The following is an 11,905-nucleotide window of genomic DNA, read 5'->3' on the forward strand; positions in this document are numbered from 1 at the left end:
TGATGACGGTCGGATCGGGTGGCTCACAATATTAAATCTTCTTCCGGACCGGACCGACCGGTGTGCCGTTTTTCTCACGACCCCAGCTTTTCGCGGAGGGGACTATGCGGCTGGGTCCCGAAATCACCACGAGGAGACAGAAAGTCGATCAACAAATCAACCACTACCGCGAAGACAAACCTTGGACGAAACAAATCGCCAGTGGCACCAGAGGATGCTGCCACCTACCCTAAATCGGCGTGATCTACCTACCTTTGTCGGTACGCCCGGTTTGTCGCCAACCATTGTTGGGCGCCTCCTCAGAAGGGTTCGTCGACCTAAGTAGCAAGTAGATCCCGAATGGAGTGGATGGTCCGGGTACTCAAGCTTCCGGAATGGAGTCACGACGCTCGGTGAAAAGCGCGCACTAAGCGCCTGGCACTGCTGGGAGAGGATTGCTTTCAGAAGATTGAAGACCTACGAGTCCGTGTTCTCGGCTACGACTAAGTTGCGTGCCGGTGTGCCTTATCTTGTGCCGCTCGGACGGACGAGCGGGCACAAACATCCCGGCAAACAAACCAACAACCCGGGCCGGCCAACCTACGGCCAGCTTCAAAGGAAGCGCCGGTGACGACGGGCGGTGGGACGGATGAAGATGTATGTTTAGTGAAGCAAAACTTTGGCCGCACATGCACACGGTCGTCGTCCCGGTGCCGGTGGTTTGGGGCCCGTCACCCCGGTCTGCCCTGTCCGCGGTCCGCGCAGTGGCGAACACTCGAGCACCCGGTGAAAGCTTCCTCGAGGATGAGATCATCACTCGGTCACGGATGTACGAAGTTCCTCGCTCTAATTGGGCAACTTTTCCCCCATGACGTGCCTGCCACACCCTTCCTGCCATGCTGAGCTCCTGACTCATTCTCTCCCTCTCTCTCTCTTCCCATCTCTCTCTACGTGTCTTTCGGGTGAACCACATACATATAAATTTGTAAGGCACCGTGACGCCGGAAGCTGACAACGATCCCCCGACCGGCGGACGCCGGCGGTCCCCGGTGGTCCCCGGAAGCTGACAGAGTCAACATTCGTTGTCCTCCTCCCTCCACCCTTCCGTGGCCTCCGGGCCGGGCTGGCTTAATAAAAATCTTTGCGCCTTCAGCGCCAGCGCCCTTAATTATCCGAATGGCGCCACCTTGTTATGATTTGCTGTCTGCGCTGTCTCGTGAGTGTCGCCGTCCTTCGGCGCCCTGTCTGGGGCTGGGACACTGGTTTTCCTCCCCTTTCGCTTTCCTTTGTCGACTGCCCTTCTTTACTTTCTTCCACTTTGTCGGTGTCTACGCTCGAGAGTATGCGCCCCAAGAGTTGTTCCAGTTGTTCCATTTTTTTCCGAGTTCGGCATCATCGCCACGCCCAAGGACATCAAAAGGGGGGAAGGTTTTTTTTCTTCTTTCCATTTCTATGCGCGCTTGTGCGTGTGCGTGTGTTGTGTATCTCTACCATCATTGCCTCGCCACGGTTACACGACGAAAGTGCCACTAAGCGATAAGGTTTGTGGCGTGAAGCTAACCAAGCGGCAACTCCGCCGCATTCCGGAGGCCGCAGATCGCGCGCCGCGAACGGTGGGGCCGCGCCCGCGGGGAATAAAAACTTTTCGCAAAACTTTTCACCCTGAAAGCGTTGTTATGCCACACCCCCCGCGGTGCGTTGCTTGCTGGACCTACAACTTATGGCGCGCGCCCTCCTGCGGGTGGTCGCCGGTGGTCGTATGCGCACATTTTAATATCCCTCTCTAGTGGCGATCAAGGAACACTTTCGTGGTGTAAACCCGGCTTCCCCGCACCCAATGAGGCCCGGTCCCTTCGCTTCACTTGGTGCTGTCGAACGAAGTTCCAACGCCGAGAGCAGCTCTCGACGCGCCTCCGGAATGTTTCTCCCGGGGGCCCGGGCAGACTATCTGCCGTCGCATCCGGAAGACTTTATGCTGTCGATGGATAAGAAAACGTCTACCGTGCGGGTTGAATGTATTAGGACGAATCACGCCGCGGTACGTCTCGGTGGCCGTGAAACCCGGTGTAGGAAGTTACATTTCAGTAGGTCACAGGCGTTTGAATTGTAATAATTACAGCGGCGCCACATCAATTAGCTGCGCCCGGAAGTGTACCTCCGAGAACACGCTTGAAAGATATTTGACCGACAACACATGTCTATGTGGGTAAAATCCACAGCATCGAATGTTTGTATAACCGGAGGGCTTGACAAGCTTGTCAAAGACCCAAAAACCTGCAAATGTTTTGGATTTATTTATTTACGAGCTGTTCCCGGCGTGCGTCGCCACGCATCATTTCATTCTCATTTCTCGATTGGCCGGTGTTTCAGAGGATCTGGCCTGCCGGTGACATATAATAAGAAAAAAATACAAAGGTTGGTCATTAGGTCGATTGGCTTTATCGGGAAAGATTCGAGCATCTTGGTCGCGGCTTTGTTAATGATGATTAAAAGAGAATATAAATTACTGACGATTGTTGATTTCTGACAAAATTTATAATTCGATTTTCACAGTTATAAAAATGACAGCTATACGTAATTTTCTTTATCGTTAATATCTATGGTTACTGGGTTCAATTGTCGTGGGCCCAAATTGCGGGAATCTGTTATCGGTACACATCATCGTCTGTTAACTATCAAGGTTCGAACTGACATCTTTCTCATAGAAACCGATGAATCGGAGCAGCTCGCTGACGGATGATCTACGAACAAGCCACTAAGACGTACATTGCAGCTTGCTTTTAAATTGAGAAGCACAAACAAAACCCTATATGGTAGAACCATTAAGTTCTCTTATAAGATGCTGAACGGTCTATAACTTGCTCTGTATCACAATATTTATGCTTTAAACAGTTTCTCTGTGAAGCAATAATGAGATGCTCTGTCTACGGTCAAAAGATTTTGCCAAAAGAATGAACTCAAGAGATGTGAAGCCAAATAGAAGCATTTATTCGACGTGCACCATTCGTCCAGTACGAAAATGGACGAAATTGTTGTTGTTTTAAGTTCCACTGAAGAATGTTTTCTAGGAATACCGTTAATTTGCTATCATTTTACCCTTTATTCAGCGTAACCCTGTCTTGGCTTGGCCTATCCTCCTCCGAAAAAAAATGCGATTTCGCCACCGCAACCTGCTTTCGCTCAAAGAATTCGCCACGCATCGGCGCGTCGCAGGTTCCAAACCAAAATCCAATTCACCAAAATTAGCATTCCCAGTTTGCGCTTGTAAACTCAGCCACCCGACAACACCACAAACCACCCCAAACTTTGACCTCGCGCTGGGCACACCCGTCTCGATTTGCCGAAGTCAACATTTTTGGCCGGCCCATCCCGGGCCCCGGCCTAAAGATAAACCTGGAGGTGTAAGGCCTCGGGTTCTGGTTAGCATTTGTGGCCGCACAAGAACTTATGCTAACTTCCAATCGCGCACAATTTATGCGAAGTGGTGGTGCCGGCTACCGGGAAAAATGGTTCCCACAAAAACCACCACCTCCGCCTGGAAAGGCAGAAAACCGGAAACTCCGAATGAATCAACGAACTTTTCTTAAAATTTAATGTATTGCCAAACATCGCGCGCGTTTCGGTGCGTTTGTGCCGGTGCCCGCCTCGGGTTTCCTTCGCCGGCGAAGGATGCGGACACATCTTATGCCCTGCGGAACCCTGTGGAACCCGGGGGTTTAATCTGTTTAGTCAGTGCCAATTTTTCGCCGTATCTCACACAACTTCAGGACTCTTCTTCAAATCAAATTTGAACCCAACCCACCGTCCCGGCCATCCCGGTCGCTGGACCGCTTCCTTCCGCGGGTCCTTACAGGCCGCTCTCTCTCTGTGTGTATGGGTTGCGTTCGCTTTTCCTCCAAAAACTTGCCCATAATTTGCATCGCCTTTTAAGATAATGAAACCGGTTGTGGCCCGAGCGCGCGCGCGCCCGGATAATTCCATTATTTATACAGCGGAAAAACCCCATGTCGCCGCCGGTGAGTGTCTTCCGGTGGGGGTCGTTCCGCCACGGGTCGCTCTTGGGGAAAAGGCAAATAAAAGCAACAACAGCAAAAGAACAACAGGCAGAAAAATGGGTTCCCTAAACAAAACAAAACAAGTAATGTTTAATCCCTCCGGTCGCGGTCGCAGCACCACCACCACCACCACCACCACTTCCGGTTTCCGGTCGAGATTTTGGTGCAACGTTTTTCTTTTATTTTGTGCTTTCCCGGCCCGACGTATTTTTTGGCGCTACCCAAAGTTTTATAATCACCCCGCGGATGGGGCGGTCCTTCATTGATCGGGTCCGATCTCTCGAGAGCTTCGGGGCTTCGGAGATGCCACACGCTTTGCCGGCGACCTTGCCGGCGAACGATTAATGGCACAAATTTCCTTCGTCACCGTGCCTTCTCTCTCTTTCTCTGTCTCTCTGTTTCCGTGTCTCGCGTCCCGCGAATAAATCGACACAAATCTATGCAAAGCGCGGTGCGGCTTACGGAGCGAAACATAGCCGGGCCGGCCGTTTTAATCCGCCCGTCGTCGTTCATCTTGATACCCTCCGGCTGGCAGTTGAAAAATAGGGACACCATCGACCTTAGGCTACGTCCCCGGCGGCAGGTCACCAGAAAGTCACCAAACGGTTCGGTTCGGTATCTTAAAGCTTCCGGTGCTACACGAGTGTCCTCACGCGGCCACGACGCGGCCAAACAACGCCACCGTTCAATGTACAGCGAGCGAAGCGAACGTTTAGTTGACCACTTCCGTTGTTTGTTGTTTGCTTCCCGTTTTTACTTACCGTTCTTGTCGAACTGAGTGCCTTTGTACAAGATTACTGGATCCAACATGCAAGGATGCAAGCGTATTGATAAACGAAACCAAACAAAACAAAACAAAAACTTATACAAACGCAAACTGCAACGAAGCGAAAATCTGTGAAAAGTGCAGTGCCACGAGCACAAAACGGCAAAAACCAATACAGCGAACGATTGTTGGGCGAAACGCCGGAAGGTAGTCGTCAAGTCGTCGCGCGAATAAGACCAACCGGCAAAGCCGAGCGTCGTAGAGAGAGAGAGTAAGCTTTGGAGCGCCACAATGTTTCGAAAGTACACCAAAGTTGGTGTAAGACAGCAAAGTTGTATACAAATCGTCGAATGAGTAGCAGTAAGCCAGCAGGGCTACCAAATCGGTCACCGTTTCCGGTTGAGAAGTGTAAAAATGACTAGAAAATCAAACGTTTGAAAACCCCTCGGGTGAAGCCGAAAACCTCTTTCGCCTAAAAGTGTGGTGGCCACAGGGTTTTGGCAACGAAGCAACGTTAGCAAACATGCCAAGGCGCACACGAATCCACGGCCCCGGGACTAGGTAGTAGTGTAAATTATATAAACTCGAGAACGGAACCGCAAAACTCATCCGTTCACTGGTGGGGCAATGCGAAGGACAGCCGTGTACGGTACAGCGGGAAACTGCAAATTGTAGCGTGGGAAAAACCGGCAAATTGAAAACTCAACCAACTGTAAAACTCTCTAATTTATAAGACTAATAAATAACGCCCGCGCAGCCCGCGTGACGGAGCGGACCCAAAACAAACAAGTAAACGTCGCGAAACCGTCGGCCACACAGAACGGGATGGGATGGGAATAGTGAAACTGCAGCAAAGATTAATAGTGGGAAAATTAACGCGAAAGTAGCATAAGAAGGACAGCAAACGAAGCTGTGCCGCCGGCGAAGCCGTCAGACGTGGTAATAAAATGAGAAGAAAAGAAACAAACATTGTGGAGATGCAAAAATAAAACCCTGCTGCCCCGAGGAACGGATTCGCTGACGTGATGACAGTCGCACAGATGCACCCGGATAAACGGGGGTAAGTACCTGATGCCACCGGCCACCACGGGGGGTCGGTCCGGGTCCGGGGCCGGGTCTTTAGATTTAATTCCATTTCCCACCAGTCGTCCTGCGGCCCAGGGTGGCAATTATGTAATTGTGTTCCAGCGAAGCGCGGCTCCGAGCTACGGCGAGGTGCCGCTAATGATGGATGTTGGCCACGAAAATGGTTGCACTTCTCGTTGCAGAGCCCTCGCTTCGAGGTTCAAGCTTCGGATTGGCCCGAAAAGCTCAACGCTTCGCTGCCGGATTATGACGCATTTGTGGAACGTCTGGCTTTTGGGTCGTTTCCGTTGGCCGTTATTCGGAGCGCCGTTAACGAGCGCGGCACTGCAAAGCTGCACATCCAATTCGAACGATTGCCAGGATTTGTGGGCTTAAACAATGGATGCCTGTGTGTGTGTGTGTAGAGGCCCGCTTCTTCGGCAAGCTAGTAGTGCCCGCCCTCTGATAAGCGGCACCGAAGTGTAATTGTTTGTCTCGGAGTTGCAGGAGCACGGGAAAATTCTTTCCCCACCCATTCTATTGTTTCCCATAATCTTATCGGCGCCGGCCCAGCCCTTGTTGCCGTCTTGGCAGAGCCCAATCTAATCCGAGGTAGGATGTCTGGGCACATTTGCCCGATGCACTTTCCATTGAGTGTGTCGTTCATGCTGGCGCTCCGAGTCCAAGGTGGCCGGAATGGCCGGACTCCTAAGACTCTGCTCGTCGATTCTTGACTCGCCGTTCCCCCGGCTGGGCCAATTGAAGGAATGATTGGCTCCGCTTCCAGCTAATGGTCCACCAAACCTCGGTCCGTATCTGCCGCGCACTCTGGCTGCAGCAACCGTGGAGGATCAACCGTGCCGTGCCGGGCCGAACTTTGGCGACCGGACCGACCGGAGCGTTCCTGTCGCTGCCAAAAACTTTCCTTCCCAGAATCCTCGACCTCAAACTTTGCATCCAACCTGGAGCGCCCGGTCTCGGCGGACCGTTCGGTCATTGGAATATCGTTCTTGGGTACTTATCCCCGGTAAGAAGTGGGATGGCACAAACTTACGCCCGGACGCACGCACGCCAGCGGAAAGTGGACGGGTAGCTAAACCCTTTCAAGAACACGGGCTTCTACAGCTTTCGGCTTGACACTTTCGGGCGACGGGTTTTGGCGTCTGCCGTGGTCGTGGCTGGCAGTCGGATGGAGAAACTTTTTTCGGTCACTGTTGATCTTGAGGTTTCTAGCGGATTACGCTTTTTTACGCCAGCTTGACTTCCTGCTGCTCTTGCCTGGCTTTGGCGGAAGTTTCGGTGACCCGGGCCAAAGTTTAGTGCGGCCAGAGAGTCCTTCTCATGACTGCCGCCGGTGGCAAACGCAAGTGAACGCTCGCACCGAGCTGGACATGTTCTACGTTTGGGTACTTCTCTTCTCATGACTATCGTGCTGCATATCCCGATTTAAGCAGTGCGTATTCCGGCTTCCGATGACGCAAAAGTACGGCACGACAAATAGGCTTAAAGATCCGAGAGCGTTCCTTAGTTTTGGACTACATTTTTTTTCGAATGACAATAATTTTGTGTCACTTCGTTGTTACATGTTGAGGATGTGAAAAATGGCAGTTGGAATTAATTGCTATGTACGCCGAATTCATTACCATAAACAATAATATTAACGCAGATGTCAACTGAATCACAAACCGTTTCAGTGCACTATGCCCAAATTTCTATTATTTCTTATCGTGATTTGAATTAACGGTTTGCAATGAATTGTTAACCTGTCGTGTAAAAAATGGCATGTAAATATTATGAATTACCCTACAACGAATATCGGTTTGTTCGCGTAACGCCAACCGACGTTAAAACACCTAACGCATTGCAAACTGACTCAACTCCCTGACACATTGTAAAGATGAAGTTAGAGGCCGCCCGTGGCAAGCAAAAACTGGAATTGTGTCTCTTTAAAATAAATTGCACAGCATTTCTTTTCTCGGCGCCATCCGAAAGTTGCGCGTAAGCTGCCCGGGAATAAAGCCGTGTTCGTGTTCTTTCGTAGTTTTGTTTTTTTTTTCGCGCGGAAAAGATTTAGTGTACCCACGGCAGGCCCGACCGTGGTATCCTGTTTCTCTTGTTCGAATACTTAACGTAATGTTTTCGTGTAATTTATTTCACTTTGGGGTGTTTATTCCACCCGCGAGCGTTGTTTTTTCGCCAACAAATTTCCAACAAGCGAAAGTTTTTGAATTGTTTCTTCTTCGTTTAAGAAATGCCAACCTTTTTTTGGCCAATGTTTTGGGCGGCACAAAAACTTGCGGCTTCAATTAAACTTTTGTTTCGAAAGAGTTGTGAGGCATGGTGGCATGTAGGATTTGCGGTCGAGGGTACTATCGCGAAGCTTACTGAAAATTCCTTCACATCGCATTGTTCGAAAACGGGTTCCCATTTTGATGCCTTACTCTTATTACTGTTTTAGTAATTTTGGGGTTTAGCTAACTTTAAACATTTACGGAACGACGAGACAACTGAGCTTTTGGAACCGGTTATTTTTTTCGTGTTGTGTTTGTTCTTGCTTATTTCGTGTATTTTGTTTCGTTAGCTGTAATAAGGATGTTGTACTGAAGTTTAATATCTTCGATGCTGATAGTTTGTGTAGACACTGGAAAATTAACCGTAAGTGTAACAAAGCGAAAAATGAATTACATCTTATTCGTTACCGGAGCAATGGCTGTCGTAATGCGTCGCAGTCCATATCACCCGACGCCTGGTGAATGCGCAAATATGCTGTTGATTCAGTAAATTGAGGAAATGACACTGAAACGAAACAAAGTTCTCGAAACTCCTTAGGCAATGTTTTGTCCAACCCAGCATACGTAGACAGTCAGTTCCGATGTACAGAACAGAGACGTATGGTTTTGAAGGGAAACCAAACAGCCAGGATAGTGGCGCAATATTGGTAACAAGGTCACTGGCTCGCGCTAAGTAAACAGTTGTCCACACCGCAAAGCTGCCGTTGCTCGGTGGAACCACAATGCGCTGAAAAGCAAACCCACAGCAGTCAAGTCCCTCGGTGACCACTTTTCGTTTAATTATTATATTTTCAACCCATCCCCGATCAACGCCCCGTTTGACGTCCAAACCCACAGGGCCTCGTCCCGGGGTTGAATGGTTTCACGAGCATCCAAAGCGTCCATTCCCGGTTGCGGCTGCACTCTACAGTCATAACAGCGTGTTCGTTGAACACAACTATCCTTCCGACGGCACACCAACGATGACTTTTCAGCCAAGCCAATGCACCGTCACCATTCCCGCTCGCCCGTCGTGGGGAATTCTTCGCAAAACCACATCATCAGCATCACCGTAAAAGGGCGATCAGGACCACAAAGGACAGTCAGGACATCAAAAAACAGTCGTCCAATGGGCAAACAACAACAACAAAGAACAAAACGCAAGCAAACGAAATGGTCAAAAGGATGCGGTCCTCAAACAACGCGCTGCCATTTTGGGGCGCGCGAAAGCAAACTAAAACAACCGATGGGGCCGCTCAGGTAAATCGGCGGCCGAACAGTGGGGTTAGAAGGGTGCGAAGGCGAAGACATTTCGTAGGAACGAACGGCGCCCAGTGATAGCTTTCAATTAATTTAAATTACACTCACACCAGCACGCCGTGGCCCGGGACGATCCGCTGGGCGGCGATAGGAAATTAAGAAGGACGAAAAAAAGAGCCGAATCCTTGAGATCGACGTGCGCGCTGGAATCCGGAACGTCCGGATGGGATGTCCCTCTTCGAGGGTCCCCACTTTCTTTGCGCTATTTTCGGTCGTTCGCCGTAATCTTGTAGCGTAGATAACACTTTAAGCAGGAATTTACGTTCTCTCTCTCTTTCTCTCTCGGACGGGGCCGTTGTGGGTTTCGCGCTGGTCCTGGTTCCGATCCCGGTGTTGCCAGCAGTTCCGGGAAGCGGCGATGCAGCCGCTCATTAAGGAACCGTAGGGGAAACCGACCGAACTGACCGACCGCAGGCGGGCCCCATTAATGTGGTCCCACCAACGGATCGGTCGTCGACCGCTTCCCGGGCTTCCTCGACCGCTTATCTTCAATTAGTGTTCAAAACGGTGAAAATGGATCATAATTAAGCGGTGAAACGGCCGACCTGTAAACATTCGAATTAGACACGGGACAACCCGTTCCGTGGGCGGGTTGGGGCATCCGCGCGGCTTTTGCTAGCTGGGAACGGGATGCTGGGAGCGTAGATTTACGACGCTAATGGGGGATTATTTCAGCGACGGTGTCGCGGTATTTGGGGGCTGTACTGTATTTTAATTTTTACGCTAAAATAGCTCCACGTGGCCACGTGAGCATCGGATTTAGGGCGTCACAAATTAGGGCCAAAACAAAAACAGGGCACCTCGCAACCAGGGCATTAGCGATGTTGGTTACAATTTTTTTCCGTAAGTTAAAGTGCCAGCCGCTCGGAGCATAAAAATGAAAAAAACCTTTCATTTCAACTCCGTCTTTGGGGAAGCCGAAACCGGGTGTGTCGAATTTAATTACGCACCGGACGTGAACTCCCGATCGCAGTAACTGCGGTGGCCACGTGTTATGTCCAACAGTGCAACATTGTGATAATTGAATTGAATCAAACCAGTTTTTATGCCATTGGTGCTCGCCGGTTCGGAACAGTTAGAACTGTGGACCAATCATCCGGTAATCAGTACGCAACGCAACGCAGCGATGTGTGAGCTGCAAGCCAACCCAGAGGCACTATTTGTTGCAAGTGAAAATTACGTATTTTTTTGCTATTTTGCCTGCCATTTCCGGTGGTCAATCGGTGCGAAACGCACGCACACACGTAAAAAAAAAACCCCGAGCAGTTCCAATTAAACGGTTGCCTTAGCAAATGAACCCGGGGTGGGGAGGACGAGTGGGGCCAGTCCGCACCCCGAGTGCGTTGCATTATTAATTTTCATCGTCAATTGGCCGTTGAAGGGAAATTCAAATACATATTTTACTCCGCTCCGAACGCCGCTCCACTCGATGGAACCGGAGCGAAGCCTGAATTTAATGACCCCGACTGGAACTGATCAAAAACATTCGCAGCGCGGGTGTGAATATTTTGCAACCGGCGAATGGCCCCTCGAACGCTCAAGGACCAAACCAGGACCGGGGCCGAGACCGTTTTGAGTGTTCCGCGGCACATTTTTTCGACACACACAGGACCCCGGAGGGAGAAAGTATTTTGTTTTTTCGCACCGACGTTTGAGTGGCCGGCGTGTTTGCTCCTTCGAGCAGTGCTATTATTAGCGATCGTCAGTGGCCCTGGCCACTGACATTAATTACTACGCCGAACATAATAATGCGGCCAATGTGCACACTGAGGGCCGCGACAGGGGAAGCTTTCGGCCGAGTGGCTACATTCCCGTAGCAAAATAAGCTTAACAGACCAGAGATCCTGGTGGCCAGGGCTGACTAACCTTGCGAGGGACATTGAATGCTAACTTCACCTCAAAAGCGAACATAATTCGAACGCTGAATTTTTCACCAACTTTTCTGCTCTCGGGTCGCTTGAGTCGCAATGAGCGCAATTATTTTGAGCAACTTTCTATAAATACACACACGAACAAATCCACAGCGTAGAACGTGCCACAACTCTGCCCCAGTTCGCGGCCAGAAACTCCGTTACACGCAGGATGAGTGAATCAAACCTCAAAAAGTCTGTAGCTGACAGCAGCAGTCGGCCAGTCGGCAGCGTGTCGGGCGTTCCGTGCGCCGGGCGGAAACATTAATGTATGCATATGATTATTTTTCTTCCTCCTGCCCATAGGGCCTAGGACGATTTGCATGTGACCGCGGTGTGGTGGTGCATTTATCCAACCACGTAATGCTCTCGACTGTCGCGGTCCATAAATTGGGCCGAACGACGCACGACGGGTAGCGTTGGGCTAAGTATTTATGTGTAAAGGACACAGCGTGGTGAGCGCAACATACTGCTACCTCGTTCGCGGGTTGCATTTTTAGCCCCTTCACCAGCCCCGCTGTCGCTGCCAGCGAGTTAAGG

This window comes from Anopheles cruzii, chromosome 3, assembly GCF_943734635.1.
Source record: "Anopheles cruzii chromosome 3, idAnoCruzAS_RS32_06, whole genome shotgun sequence".
NCBI classification, from domain to species: domain Eukaryota; kingdom Metazoa; phylum Arthropoda; class Insecta; order Diptera; family Culicidae; genus Anopheles; species Anopheles cruzii.